At 35.8% G+C, this 16,496-nt stretch overlaps 1 protein-coding gene across 1 annotated transcript in view; it reads left to right on the top strand.

Moving 5' to 3' along the window:
• The window catches only part of SYT2 (synaptotagmin 2), a 1,145,572-nt gene that overhangs the window by 807,623 nt on the left and 321,453 nt on the right, over positions 1 to 16,496 (top strand). Inside the window, exon 3 of the mRNA XM_044076513.1 lies at positions 3,584 to 3,611. The gene's annotated coding sequence lies outside the window, so the exon portion shown is untranslated. The remainder of the gene's footprint in view (positions 1 to 3,583; positions 3,612 to 16,496) is intronic.

The following is a 16,496-nucleotide window of genomic DNA, read 5'->3' as shown; positions in this document are numbered from 1 at the left end:
CCACTTCTGTTATATCACGTGCATGAAAGTGAGACACAGACTTTAGTAACCTATCACCTCCTATTACAAACTCTGTTACAGCCCTACCACGACATTTCTGTAATACTTTATATTTGCAACACCAGTACCACTTCTTATTGACTGATTTTTCTAAGTGGTAAAGATAACCATCTATATGTAACATTTCCATCTTTCTTTGTGAATATACGCATTGGTAAATTTCACCTACAATTCCAGGAATAGTACATTCAACAGAGGTAGCCATGCCCTATCCGGTTATAGTTAAGCGTACAAAGTAACACGTAAACGTACTTTTATATACAAAATGCACAGTACGTATAATTACAATTCAATTAACCTCTATAATTGACATAACGTGCATATACCAACAAATAAAATAGGAACGAGACACTGATAAATATCTGCGTACTTTATGAATATTCATGACAGACCAAATGACGTACATTACCTTGCGTGAAAATTGGCCAACTATTTTCTTTCGAAATTATGATTTTTGTCATTATTTGCTTTCATGTTATTTGCAGTTCGATGTTAGTAGTTCGATATTATTACATTCAATATTGAGCTGTTTCGTTCAAGTGATATAGGCCCAAAATAATACACATTCCAAGCGTTACTACCCAAAAACCTTGACATCATATGGGCAGGACAGGCAATCACCCATGCCAGCTTTAACCCATGTTCAAAGAGTAGTTGGCTTTCAGAGCACCAGCTGCAGGGAAAAGCTTGTATGTCTTGGAAGAAGGAGGAGTGCAATTCATGTGGAATGAGGCCTAGTTACAGGCCTTTCAAACAGGTGCAGGGTAGGCTAAGCCACTGTGAAAGGGCACACATCTGCACATAAACCCTTGTGTAGGTAGAGACTTAATGGTGCACAATTTAAAAATCCACCTTTCCAGTAATAGGTGGGGTCAGTAAGTCAATAGGTGGAGTACCTTAATGACTGAGTTCACACAAAAGCAGGAGTCCCCATGAAAACAAATCACATAGAAAACCTAAGCAATTAATATTGGTGAGTTTCTTAAAATAGACATCTGTGTTTTTAAAATGTGATCTTTTCCAATGTTTACATTTTTGAAGTGACTTGCTGAGCATTCTGCAGAATGGATTACACTTGGAGTGGCTTGCTGAGCATGCCCTAGAACTGGTTACACTTGAAGTGACTTGCTGTGCATGCCCTAGAACAGGTTAAACTTGGATTGACTTGCTGAGCATGTGCTAGAATGGGTTAAATTTGGAGTGGCTTGCTGAGCATGCTCTAGAATGGGTTATACTTGGAGCGGCTTGCTGAGCATGCTCTAGAATGGGTTATACTTGGAGCGGCTTGCTGAGCATGCTCTAGAATGGGTTATACTTGGAGCGGCTTGCTGAGCATGCTCTAGAATGGGTTATACTTGGAGCAGCTTGCTGAGCATGCTCTAGAATGGGTTATACTTGGAGCGGCTTGCTGAGCATGCTCTAGAATGGGTTATACTTGGAGCGGCTTGCTGAGCATGCTCTAGAATGGGTTACACAGACTAGTTGGGGAGCAGGCAACTTGTAGAAATTGCTTGGCATCTGCTTTCACACATTTATGTGCTCACATTTCTTTTCTGGTTTTCTCCCACACTCCTAAGACATGCAGTAAGTGGATTGGACACTCTAAATTGGCCATAGGTGTGAGTGCACATGCAAATGTGTGGAGTGGAAGAATTACAGCAGCAGTGCTAGCCACCCGGTGGTATAAATCTTGGCCTTAGATGACTGTCACTGTTGAAGTGACAACCTGACTGCGTGTGCAAAAAAGAAAACAAAATAGGAAAAAGGAGTTGTGGATGGATGAATGGATTTCTTTTCTGCTTAAGAGAAAGAGTGACACAAAAATAACATACTTAGTGAATCCTACTTAGCCAGGGCAGTTACATTTCTACATACCCTTTCCTTACAGCGATGCGGTATGTCAGATTCATAATGCAGAATTTATATCATCAGTCATTGGAGTCATTGGTTATTTATTGTTCCTTACTGCTGCTTACTCAACTGTAGGTATCTGACCATGAAACAGTAGTCCTTGCCCTTTAATTGCCATTCAACAGTCTTCTAGCAGTAATCACTGTTTCTTATCTCCATGAAGTGAAAATTGTTATGTGAGTAAGTATAGAGCATCACAAAACAAAATAATATTTATGCAAAATAAGAACCTTGGATTGCCATCTGAGTCCTTTGTCAGTTGTTCATATTTATTTACCATTTATAAGTTGGGGTAAACTTTTATAAGGAATTTGGAGGTTGCATAATGGTTAAGGTGTTCTCCTTACAGACACAATGTACAGTGTTTGATTCTCACATTTGAAAGAGAAATTGGCTAGGTTTAAAATGGCCCATGAGGCAGCTAGAATAGTGCTTACCTATGAACCATAACTCTGATGACAATCTGTCCACCACTGCCTATAGCTGTGTTCCTGGTTCCTTCTGCTCTTACGAAAAAAGTACAGTTGTGTTAATTACCGTAACATTCGATGGTTGTGGTGATCAGGTTGCAAAGCTATCCTTTATTAAAAAGTAGCACTGAACATTGCACATTTACTGTAACATTCGATGGTTGTGGTGATCAGGTTGCAAAGCTATCCTTTATTAAAAAGTAGCACTGAACATTGCACATTTACTGTAACATTCGATGGTTGTGGTGATCAGGTTGCAAAGCTATCCTTTATTAAAAAGTAGCACTGAACATTGCACATTTATCGTAACATTCGATGGTTGTGGTGATCAGGTTGCAAAGCTATCCTTTATTAAAAAGTAGCACTGAACATTGCACATTTACATTTCAAAACAGAAAAGAAATGAAAATAAAAACTATATAAAGTCCATTCATTCGTTTCAGTTCAGTAAGGGACTATCACTAGTTCTTTACTATGTTTTAACAAATATTGCAGTAATTGAGTATTACAGTGTTCTTCCCATTAATGAAGGCAACTAATGGCTAACTGAATGACTGCCTTGGAAATGACAGTTATTGCTCTCAATTCAAGTGTCAGTCATTCAGTCCCTGCCCACCACCTGCACAACAGCAAAGAGGTGAGTTGTAAATTTTAGTATTCGCCTAGTGTGTCAGTCAAATAGAAAGGCAAAGCATTGGGATAGCCACAAAAATACAATATGCTAAATCATGGGCAGACCTTTTTGTGTCTGTAAAGAAATGACTGATCGAGTCACTTTAGGATCTGATATCTTGTATAATGTTAACTTTAATGAACACCCAAAACAAAAAGACAGTTTTTCTGCTTTGACAGTTTGTACACATCTCTGGATTATTGATAGATGATTACAAGTAATGCAAGAAAAATGACTGGGCGGTCAATTTAGTCTTTTAAAGACACCTCACTAAAGTGGTCTGCATAAGCTGATGTGCTCATGAATGCTTGACGTCAGAAATGTCAGTATTGTGATAGTTCTAGTAGATGGCTCTCATCAGACAATTTCTAATGTCTTCTTTAACAGCATGTTTTAATGGAAGATATAACATTTTTCTGAAATGCCTTGTATCTTGAACTGAAAAGTAATTTTTTTGTTTGTTTTACAGATCTGTTGTATCTTGACTAAGGAGCCTGGTAAGTTGAACTGGAATGGATGAATGAAGTAGAAGAAACTGTACAAAACTAACAGTTTAAGCACTTTTAGACATTGTTACCAATCTGTTCACCATTTAACGACGTAACAACTTAAGACAGAGAAAGCTGTTTTCTGAATGCTTAGAATTTTACCTTGCAATGGGAAGACTTCGAAAATGGTACTGATATAAAAAGATATGTTCATAAAAATCAGTAGTGCCTTTTAAAGGTCAGAGTTTATGATGCAACAGTTGCATTGAACAAAACCTATGATGGTACCAATGTAGGTTCGGTTCTTTCTGTTTTAAAAGACGCACTTTGAACATGGAAAGAAACAGTGTCGATCCTTGCATTTTGTGATTTCTTGCTTTATACTGAAATATTCATTGTAAATTTTAAGAAAATACTAGCTCTCCTACTGAGCTAGAAAAAAATCACTTGGCTTTGTATTGAATAAATTGCAATGCTGCTACATCAGAAGGGTCTTGAAGTGAACAGGGGAACCTAGGAACAACACCAAGCAAGTTATCATGGGAGCCATAAGACACCCAGCCATTTATTCTTTGAAGCAGACATACATAAAAGCTATTGGCACCCTTTACAAACACTTTATGGTTTTCACCTCCTCAAATTCAAAAGGGGCATACATGATAACCCTGCTGTAAATATGTGTCTACTAATCCAATCAACAAGACTAGCTTTAAAGGTAACCAAAACAGTGTTAAGTTTGACCTATCATAGTATCTTATTCATCAAACTGGGAATACATTGAGTAACTAAGTTACACTTCTAGTGAGTCCTGTTTATTTGTTGAAAAACATTTAGGTAGCTTGAAATACTCAAGCTGTTTGAAAGCAGTTACCTATTACAAGGTAATGCAGTAAAAACAGGTATGCTTTGATGTGACAGAGAACTTCTGCACCCATTAAAATGAATGAATGTATGTAAGAAGTCTTGAGTCTGGAGTAATGAAAATCTGTGGACCCTGATAAATGCAGAAACATATGTAAGGGTATTGTAGGAAGTGTGGTCACACATATGCATTCCTAAGAATGTGCAGTATAACTTCAATTGCTAGATTATCAGAGGATCCAGCTAAAATTTATGTGCCAGAATAAAATTGGCAACAAAGGTGGAAATGTGTCAATGGCTTCAGAAGCTGTGGAAGTGGAAGTAAGACTTAAGGAAGTCAGACACAAGCAGTCTAATTATATTATTAGCAAAGCATTGTGATATGCTGTTGATTATGTACCTAGTAGCTATAGTGTTCTATATTAGTGGTTCTAACAAAATAATGCATAATGCAGGTTTTCTGCAAAAGCAATGACTTGAATTCATCTTAAAGAGATGTTGAGTATAAGCAGCATCGTATTTGTATATCCCAATACATTTACAGCAGCGGTACTTGACATGTCATCTGAGAGGGACATGTAGGGTGGCATTCATAATCTCATGCTTCACATTTACAGCAGCGGTACTTGACATGTCATCTGAGAGGGACATGTAGGGTGGTATTCTTAATCTCATGCTTCATAGATGCGTAAAGGGAATCTGTAAGTCATGCCGCTGCAGCTATATTTAAATGAGCAAATTGCTATTAAGTGGTGCTGGATTTAAAACTTTTCAGCTTTTTGAGGGAATGCCAAGTGCACTTTTGTATATCTGAATCGGAGTAAACTGACATGAAATAAAAGTAGTTATTTCTGGAAAAACCTGTGTGTGCATAAATTCTTGAATGTTGCCATCTATTTTTGCCTAGTGCAAGTGATAGAAGCAAGAATATATGTATATCTCGCATAGCCTACAACTTATCACAACTTTCACTCTGAGGGTGACATTGTATGGACACCTTATTACAGCTTTTATAAGTTTTGAAAGGGGACAGACTTTTCTGGAGAACTGATTACACATCACCATTTTTATCTCACATCCTCCTATCTTAACTGTTAGTTATCAAGCGACCGCTAACCTTGGCATAATTAAGTCTTCCATAAATATTTTCATGTGTGCTCTTTTCTGATTTCCACATTTTTCTGCTTTATACAAATCTTCAAAACATTTCTGGAATATCTCTAATATCTCTACAGGATCTCTAGTTACTTTTCTTGTTATAGGCTCTCCAAGTTTGGAAATGGCCTTTTCTACTTTTTTGCCAAATTTGTTGTGCTAAAAATGTTGTGCTCTGAAGCTACTATCAAAAATAGTTACTTAACAGCAATCTTTCTAAGCTCATGCATATTATCCAGATACTCCCTTATTTTCTCTTTAGCACTTTCCATTTGCACCTCTTCTTGTTCTGTGAGATTTCCCTTATTATACAATACCTTAACCTTTGTCAGTCCCTTTAAATAATTCCTATTAGTTCTTAACCATATCTGTTTTATTTCTACCCTATTTTATTATTTTTATTTTTATTTTATTTTATTTGACATTTGTTGACTGGGTTAGTCCAACTGAGCTGAAGCCCTTTTTCAGAGGCGGCCCAGAAAGAAAAGGTCCACAAGTAAGTATACATACGTACAATGTGAACAGTATAACATGACTACTCAAAGTAATAAAAGAAAATTAGATATAATACATAGTAACATCTCAAAGTATTTACAATCAACATTATAAATGTTCTCCAGTACAATAATTATAGAGAGTGACAGCCAGATTCCATAAATAGCTGCTTTGCTAGTAGAGTATTAATGTTTTACTTTTATTTAAGGTTCATTTTTATATATTTAAATTTATATTCACAAGCATTCAAGTTTTGTATATGTGGTTTATTATAGGGTATGAATTTTATGGTGGTTTTAGGAAGTATAATCTGTGTGTGTATATATATATATATATGTGTATGTGCTTTTAACTAACTCTAATTAATCAATTTGTTTGTCATTGGCTACCATTAATTAGTTAATGTATTTAAGATGAGTGCACCAAGAGTGTTGGTATCTGATGAAGTCAAGGACGAAAACGTGTTGTGAAGTTTCAGCGTAAGTGAATTAAACTGTTCGTGTCACTTTTCCTGGATTCTGGTGCTTTTTTTGTGATTACTTGTGGTCAAGACCTAGTTATGTCATGGCTGTTACACAGTAAGGGGAGTAGATAGGAGAAGAAAAAAGGTTAGGAGAGAAAGGGTGGAATGAAAGGGGAAAGTAGGTCAAGGAGGATGGTTACAATGATAGAGCCAGGTTTTGTTTAGATAGCTTTTGGTAGCAGTTTTGAAATGATGTCGATAATTGATGTTTCAAATGTCTAGTGGAAGTTTATTCCAAGATTGGGCCAGGGAGTAGCTATACAGGTTTTGACCTGTTTTAGATTTAGGCTTGTAGATAGAAAGAAGGTTTTGTTCAGCACTATGGAGATATCTTGGTGGTGAGTAGGGGAGATGAGTGAGGAAATGCTGGGACAGAAGGACAGAAGATTTGTTTATTTGTATCTTTCGGCTTTTCCCGGTTAGGGGTCGCCACAGCGGAACTCCGGTCTGCTAATGATTGACAGTAGAGTTTTATGTGCTGGCTTGCCAGGCCTAACGCACAACCTTCAACGAAGGAATGCCCGTTCACACATGTTGCCACACAGAAGACGCTCTAACTAAGAAAGCATTGTTTGTATTCTCCTTCCTAATATTATAAATGTGTTCATAAATTCTGCTCTTTAAAGATCTTTCAGTTTTCCCAACATAAAATGTCAGGCATGTGGAACACATAGCTAAATATACAACATTTTTTGTACTACAGTTACCTTTTTGAAACTTAATGTTGGTCCTATTTATATTGTCTTAGGAGTGATGGGGACATTTACAATTTACTAGGGCCTTCACCAACCTCTGTGTATAAAACAGTTAACCTCGAGTAGTTTTGAGAATATTAGGCCTTTCAGGCCAACAGGGGGCCCTCAATGTACTAAAAGATGTGACTGATGTAACCAGCGTGGGTATATATGTGAGAATTTGTATGTACAATTGGACAGTATAAATAGGGCCAACATTAAGTTTCAAAAAGGTAACTGTAGTACAAAAATTGTTGTATATTTAGCTGTGTGTTCCACATGCCCAGCATTTTATGTCAGGAAAACTGAAAGATCTGTAATGAGCAGAATTTATGAACACATTTATAATATTAGGAAGGAGAATATAAACAATGCTTTATATAGACACTTGATGGTTAGTAAAACATGCCATACTTTTAGATTTGCAATTTTAGAAAACGTTATTGTTAATCCTAGGGGTGGTAACACTAAGCTTCTATTAGAAGAAAATGAAGTTGTATGGCAGTTGACGCTTAATGCCAGTAATCTCCCGGAAATTAATGACAATATTCCCCTCAAACAAATTTTAGAATCCAGTGCTTGATATGCATTTTTAATATGCAATTTTAAGATGTATTTTTAATATGTATTTTTTAAATGTGTTTCTTTCAGTATAAATATTAAGGCTGTTTCTTTAAGCAGGTTGATTATTTAATTAATACATCATTTCCTCTTGTTCCACTTTATACCTATATAAGCATTCAGTTGCTTTTTAATGTTGAATCTGATGAAGTCATGTTAAGCAGGATGAAAGCATTTATTCCTTTTGTATAATAAAAAATTTTACTGGATATTTACTTTGTGGTATTTTAGGAGTCTTTTTGGTCTAGTTCCATCTGATCCAGTATTGCAGTGGTGGTGGTTGTGTATTCATTGCCTTTTACTACTGCACTCTGTTTCCTGAGTATAGTTACTTGATATGTGACAAAGCTTTCAATTAAATGTGCATGTTCCTGTGAAATATAATTTCTATCTAGTCTAGTCTATTTATTGTATCTTGGGGAATAAAATGTAAATTTTGTCCAGGTTCCTACTACTGATTTTGCATCTTCCATACATTTCTTCAGAAATCTATGTTCTTTTGTTATAGTTTCCATTCTAGGTCCACCAACATATCCTCACTACTGCAGATTAAGTTTGAGCCCACACCTATGAGTAATATTCCCTGCTAAAAGCTGATTACTTCTTCTAAAATTTTCTTAAGCTCCATTATAGCAGTTTTAAATGGAATATAAAACATGCCAGAGTAATCCTCTTCCCTTACCAGTAATCGCCAAAAATCTACTACTATTGTACTTGTTCCCTCATCTAGTGTTATTGGAATAACTAGCACTTAGTATAATTATCCCATTTTCCTTTGTCCCTGCTATTTTGCTGAATATCCATCCTGAAATGCTTTTTTTGTTCAGTTCACATGTTCATTTCTTTCCATGTGTCTCCTGCAGCATTGCTATTTGCACTCTGCATTTCTTATCATAATTCTATACCCTTTCCTTTCTGTTTATACCTGTAAAGCTATTTATAGTCCATGATGATATGGATAACATAGCCATTATGATAAATATCTGTTGTTTCCACCTATTATACATGTCCATTTTTTTTTAAATGTGTACTTCCAACCTTTATGTTACATGCACACACTAATATCCGTAGGCTAATTTTCATACCATTGTTACCCCTCATCTCCATTTGAACCTATGTCATATTTTTCAAGAATTCAGTTTTAATAAAAACCCTCAAACAAAAAACTGATACATTCTCAAAACACTCCCATCCCCTATTAACTTAGAACAAACACGCTAAACATTGTATATCTTCAAAAAATGAAGTTCAACCCCCCCGATAGAAAACAAGAGAAGTCCATTCTTTTTTCTTTTATGGTTTTATAAGTTATACCTGTTACTGTAAGGGGTGGGGATATTGTAAATAAAACTGAGACTGTGGAATCCAATTGGATAGCTGAGTTTGTGGCTTACAAACCACTTGGCCTGAATTGCGTGCTTCCTATGAAACCTATTTTGAAGGGGAGGAGATTTCACTGTTGATTGGTTAATTGCTACTATTTATTCTTGGTTTTAGGAATGTTTATATGAACCTGATGAAGGGGAAAAGCTTTCAGTTGTGTTTTTTTTTTTTTTGCTTTATTAAATGGTATTTTATGGTTCTCAGCGTGGTGGTCTATGTGATTTCCTCTATTGTTGCCTTGATTCTTTATCATCATGCACCTTTAATCCTTTTTGACCTCTTTTTTATCGTTAGTTTATACTCTCTGGGGTTGTTAATCATGTACTGCATATTTTTGCTAATTCTCTTAATTTTAATGTATCCGTGTTTATTTTTATACTTTATTTTTGTTTTTACACTTGTTTTTTACTTGATTTTTGTAATTGTGGAGCTTTTCTCCCCAGGCCTCCACTGAAAAAGGACTTTGTCTCAGTCAGACTAACCCAGTCAGCAAATGTCAAATAAATAAATAAAAATAATAAATACATTTCTTAGAACTAAAATGTATGTGTTTGCTTCAATACCTTTAACACATGCAATAGTCACTGAGGAGACTACCCCTCACACATTTAAAATACACACTACACAAAACTGCTTCACTGTATATAACATGCAGTTTATACCATTAAATATTTTACACAAATACAAATAAGGAACACAAATTGTTTTACTTACAGTTTCTTTTTTTCCCTTTTAGTGACCTAAACATTGCTGACATAAAGTGGGGTATATGCTTTACAGTCCACAAAAAAGTTTAACAAAATCAACTAAAGTCCAGTTTTTCTCAGCCACTTTTCCTTGCAAAACCATATTTCACAAATGTGAATGATGCTTTATAGTCTTCTATTTATTCACTAATTTCAGGGCTGCTTCTCTTCTTCCTGTTCACGTCTAGTTCCCAACATCAAATTCTGGTTTAAGTCCAAGGTACTCCTGATTCTTTTAGTCATCTCCTGAACTTTTTTCTGTTTCTCAATCATTTTTCTTTGAAACATTGGAAAATGTTTCATTGACAAAGTCTGTCTCTGAAATTTTATATCAGAAGAATGAAGAGCAGATTCCCCTTCTGCTTGCTGGCTCATGTTTTGTTGGATAAACTTTTTCTATTTCCTCCTTAGCCTGTGCTGCATCAAAAAAAAAAAAGATTTTGATCTCCCAGGAAAAAAATATTCTGAAGACAGCTGGATATAGCAGCTTGAATATCATACCTGCCTCTAAGCATTCCCTAATTTCTGAGATAAATCTGCATCTCTTCAGCCAGGTGTAGTGTGAATAACCATTTTCCACAAAATCTCTGCTATCTCCCAATTTTAATTATTTTCCTTTCTGCCACAGTTTTGTCAGGATCAACTTTTTCTGCTGGTATGGTTGCAGCTTTACTAATACAGGTCTTAGCTGCTTCCTCATGACCAGGTTTTGAGCATACAGTCAATGTGCCCTTTCAATTAACAAATCCTGCTGTGGAATACCAGTCCAGTTGCTTATTTGTTTTTTCATAAAATGAATGCAGTCTGTTCTTTCAAATTTCTCTGGTACAGCAGAAAATCTCAGGATTTCTTTGTGTGCACTGTCATCTAACTGTACCATTTTTTTATACAGCTTTTCTTGAGAAGTCTCATATTCAGCTGGGTACAGGACATTTGACCCCTACATTATCACATTCCAAATATAGCTCTATAACACTTTAAGTATATGATCTAAAATTAGCAAATTTGAAAAACTGGAACATCTAAAAATAAAACACCTTTGAGAAGCAAAAATATGTTATGTAACTCATAAAAATAAGCTAACTTTAATCCTGGAATTAACATTACTAAATGCTACTACTGTGGGATGCAAGACACGATGCATTACCATTAGTAAAGTAAAACAATTCTACAGTAGAGATACATCACAGCACACTGAAAATATTACACCAGTGCCACCTGCTAGTCCCCATTAAAATGGCAAGAATGTTTAACCACAGACAATTTAACATTAAAAAAAATATATAAAAAGCTTGTTCATCCATACACTTACTAACAAAATGTCGAACATTGCCTCAAAAAGAAACCAAGAGAAAAGAAGTCATGAGGGATCTCTGTACTGCTTTGCTAAGTGCAATCCCGATCAAACAATTACATTGTGGAGGTGTGATAAATGATCATCCTATAACTGGAAAGCCAGACTACATACCTCAGTATCTACAAATGAGGTAATAAATATGTTAAAGGATCACAATCACAGAAGCGATATATCAAAAACTGAAGTGGCAAAGATAAAGACATCCCTAAGACAGAATGCTGAAGCCACACTTGAAATTCCAGCAAGGATCCTTAACAATGCAATAGAAGGAATATCAGAAGCAGTTAAAGGTAAACTGTTGAACAATGAAGCCATGAAAAAAATAATCAAAAGAAAAAGACAGAGGATTTATGCCACTCCAGCGCAACCAGTTGATTTAGCATCTAGAACCATTTCTGAAAATTATAAATAATATGGTCAAAATGAAAATTATTTTCGACTCCTGTCAGGGAGATAAAAGAATTTTAATATTTTGGCTGGAAACTACTTGTACATGGAGCCATCTAATAAAAAACTGTGCTGATGGAACATTCAAAGTAGCCACAAAACTGTTTTCTGAGGCATATGTAGTAATGAGTGAGCTAAGTGGATTACCAATAGCTTACTGTCTATTACCAGACAAGTGAAAATAAACTTATAATAGGATGTTTTAAGCAATACAAGAAATTTGGCCAAACCTTTAGCAATTTCAATTTCAACAGACTACGAGCTATAGGTCCTAAATATTATTAAAGTAACATATCCAGAAGCAGAACTCCACAGATGTTTTTTCCACCTGGTAAAAAAAAACATGAAAAAGATGTTATCACAAAGACTTCTGAGACAGTATAACAATGATGAGGAATTTGCACTTGCAGCATGAATGATTCCCACACTCACTTTTGTACCAACAGATGAACTAGAAAATGCCTTGGATGATTTAGAAGACTACATACCTGAAACAATGCAACCAATTCTAAACTGGTTTGAAAACAGTTATATTGGAAAACCTAATTGCAGAGGAATAAGAAAAAAATGTTTCCTTCAAATGTTTGGTCAGTGTATGAAAGAACCTTAAACAGTGAAGATCGAACCAATAACTATGTGGAAGCTACTCACAGAAGAATGCAAATAGAATTTGGTGTAGATCATCCAACAATTTGGTGATTTATAGAAGGTATTCACAAAATACAATGTGGAAGAGATCAAGAATATGAGGCATTTGTCAGATGAGAAGAACCAACAAAAAAAAAAAAGAGGAAATATATAAAACAAATGATCAAAGACTTCTAACATTAGCAAGAGACTGTGCCAATTGCTGAAATTTAGAGTACCTATATGGAGTTGCTCATATTTTCTGGGCTAACTTTATATATATATATATATATATATATATATATATATATACATATATATATATATATTACTATTTAAAAATTTGCATTTGATCTGCATAAAATATTATTGATATTCATTTCTTATTTTAATTTTTAAAATGTTAAACATTAAATCAATCGGGAATTTTACATAGGAATTTAACATGTTAAAAACTATTGTTAATTAATTATTTTTAGATATTAAAAATATGTTAAATTAACATTTACATATTAAAATGTTAAATATATTAAATTCCTATGTAAAATTCCTAATTAAAATATTAAGCAGTAAAATGCTTTTATTGAATTTAATTGGGGTCAGATAGTCCATGATCAAACTGTCCAATAAATATTCTCATAGACAATAAATGTGAATTTTAATATGAAAGTGTATCCATTTGCATTGGGGTCAAACTGTCTGGGCTCAAACTGTCCTGCCTTTTCTTCATGTCAGCCTGTGATTTTTATAATTTTCTCAGGTCATCTGAATAGCTAATTAAAGCTTTTTCTATTTTTATATCCTTTTATTATTTGAGTTGATATACTCCTTCAACATTTCCTTTATTTTAATTACCTCTGAGTGCATTTGATTCATTTTTCACTCTAAATTACTGGAAACCATCTCCTGTACGAAAGCTGAAACTTGAACTGCTTTTTGTTGAAGGCTACATAAATGCTCTCAACCAGAGTTTTCTCTTCACATTTGCTGGTTGATTTTTTTACAGGATCTCTAAATTTCTTTTTTGCTGGAATCCAGCCACTGTACTAACTAGCCAGGAATTGAATTTTACTCGCTGTGACAATCACACTGGCTTTTATTTTGCAGTTTACTTTCTACACTGGGAGAGTTAAATTAAGCCATTCATCAGTGTGCAGACATGTTTGGCTGCAGTGGCGCAGAGGTTATTGTTGTTGCCTCACAGCAAGGAGTTCTTCAGTTTGATTCTCAGCTGGAGCACCTTCTACGTGGAGTCTGCATGTCCTCCCTGCAGTTGAGTGACTTTTAAAGACATGCAGTAGGTGCATGTGTGTTCCTCCTGTGAAGATTGGGCACTGGGCTGAAAACTCGACACTGTAAAATTCCACTGCCAATCAATCTGCAGACTGGTGATCTGCTGTGGTGACCCATAACAGGAGAAGCCAAAAGACATTGCTATCAGTGTGCAGACATCTTGCAATACCAACTCATTGTTTGTTCCACTTTATTGACAAGGTCCTCCAACTACTACCTGAAATGCCTTTGGCTTCATTCTGTTTCCTTTTAAAAGGTGAGTAAAAAAAAATACTTTACTTAAAAGAAGAAACTGGATGGTGCAGCTAAAAGTTAAATATGCAGAGAAGTATATATTTTCTCAGGTAAAACAGAAAAATCACCAGTTGGAACAGAATGGATGCCTAACCAGCTAAAACTTTCATAGCTACATCTGACTGGAAAAAAAGCTAGGCCTTATCTACACTATTTGACTTCTCAGCACATAAGAGGAGAAACACAAATACAGAAATAAACTCAATGGTAAGTAGCAATACAGTTCATAGTCAGCAAAGTTCTTGGAAACATTCTCTACAAATGATAAGATGGTTGGCAGATGAACAGTCTCTCTTGAGATAGCGTCATTCCACTATACCACTGGAAGGATATCTTGTAGTGATCCACAGTGGGAGACATGGTAACCTCTTACTTTCAATCCCTTCTCCCCTTGGTGAACCACAGCTCATTCTAGTTTCTGGAAACCTTCCACGAGGTAATCAAAGGTAATCACTTGGAGAAACCAGTTCTTGTCCTGTTTTAGTTAATTTTTTTAAATCTCCTTCTGGCTAGCAAACCCCACAGAGGAAAAAACAATGAATTTAATTACATATTCAGGATAAACAGCTGGCTAATTTAGCAGCCCTTCCTCAAGAACATTCACAAACATTTTTCAGTTTACTCTTTGCATTTTCTTTTATACTGTACATTTTATATATCTGCTGTAACTCATCCACAATTACAAACCATATGTACTTATGAACTATACAGAAGCATAAACACAGCACTTATACATGTTTTCAATCACATATACAAAGTTCACGGTCAGTAGTCTTCTTATCTGATCACTGGTTTATTTGTTATACTGATCAAAAACAAAAAAAGAAAAAAAAGAAAAATTGTTTACCCAATTTTCAATCCTTAAGGACTAGAGGATGGCTTAAGTTTGTGCCGATGAGTCAGAGTATTTTATAGACTGCCCTGTCCATAAAGGACATGGGCAGTAGTGAATTTATGATTCCCTATCCACTGATCCAACTTGCAGTTGAAGAGGCTCAGGGAAGTGCTCTTTCAAAAGATAGCATACTGTAAATTTACATGTTGCTTTTAAATTATAGTACAGATCTAGCCATATCTTTAAATGCTTATGCGATGCGTAAGCATGCCTATGAGCATCATTATGCGATACATAAGCATGCCTATGAGCATCATTATGCGATACGTAAGCACGCCTATGAGCATCATTATGTGATACATAAGCACGCCTATGAGCATCATTATGCGATACGTAAGCACGCCTATGAGCATCATTATGCGATACGTAAGCACACCTATGAGCATCACTATGCGATACGTAAGCACGCCTATGAGCATCATTATGTGATATGTAAGCACGCCTATGAGCATCACTATTCGATATGTAAGCACGCCTATGAGCATCATTATGTGATACGTAAGCATGCCTCTGAGCATCATTATGTGATATGTAAGCACGCCTATGAGCATCATTATGTGATACGCAAGCATGCCTCTGAGCATCATTATGTGATATGTAAGCACGCCTATGAGCATCATTATGTGATACGTAAGCACGCCTATGAGCATCATTATGCGATACGTAAGCACGCCTATCAGCATCATTATGCGATACGTAAGCACGCCTATGAGCATCATTATGCGATACGTAAGCACGCCTATGAGCATCATTATGTGATACGTAAGCACGTCTATGAGCATCATTATGTGATACGTAAGCACGCCTATGAGCATCAACCTGTGTGTGTTTTGGAATAGATTTCAATTGTACTAACTTGTGAAAGTTACTGAATATAACAGGAATCAGACTGTTAGGTTCTACTAACAAGCTTTTAAGTATAACAACTCAACAGAATTCAAAATGAGTCACTTTAATAACTCTTCTATATTTTTTGTCACCACACAATCACTGTCTGGTACCTCTTCCTCCTGCCAAGTGGCCCATCATTCCAACATTCCTCCTACAGGGAACAGCAAGACCCATTCAATTCCTGACCAGACCAAGAGACCTACATCCCATTCATTCCTTGATCAAAGAGAGAAAGCCTTATCTGACCAGTCATTACCCAGGAAGCAAGAGTAAGGAGCTGGAATGCAAGCCATGCCATAGTCATGCAGACTCCCCTCCCAAGATATAACCCTTTCCTTGGCAGACAGAGCCTCCCTTATCTGTTGTTGCTCTACAGAGTCCCATGTATACTTCCACACATATGTGCAATACCTCCATGGATTATGTAGAGCACAGAGTCACATCAATCTGACAGCTGCTGCTGATGTTTCCCCACACTCCTGTAAGGGCAAGAAGTGCAGTAGGTCAAACTGCTTCCTTTACCGAGGACAGGCAAGCTATTGAAAGCTGTTCACTCCCTGCTCCCCACCCTG

The sequence above is a fragment of the Protopterus annectens genome, chromosome 7.part0 (genome assembly GCF_019279795.1).
Source record: "Protopterus annectens isolate FY-2018-M chromosome 7.part0, PAN1.0, whole genome shotgun sequence".
NCBI lineage: Eukaryota > Metazoa > Chordata > Ceratodontiformes > Protopteridae > Protopterus > Protopterus annectens.
Note: the sequence above shows the minus strand (reverse complement) of the source record. Positions and strands in the feature narration are given on the sequence as shown.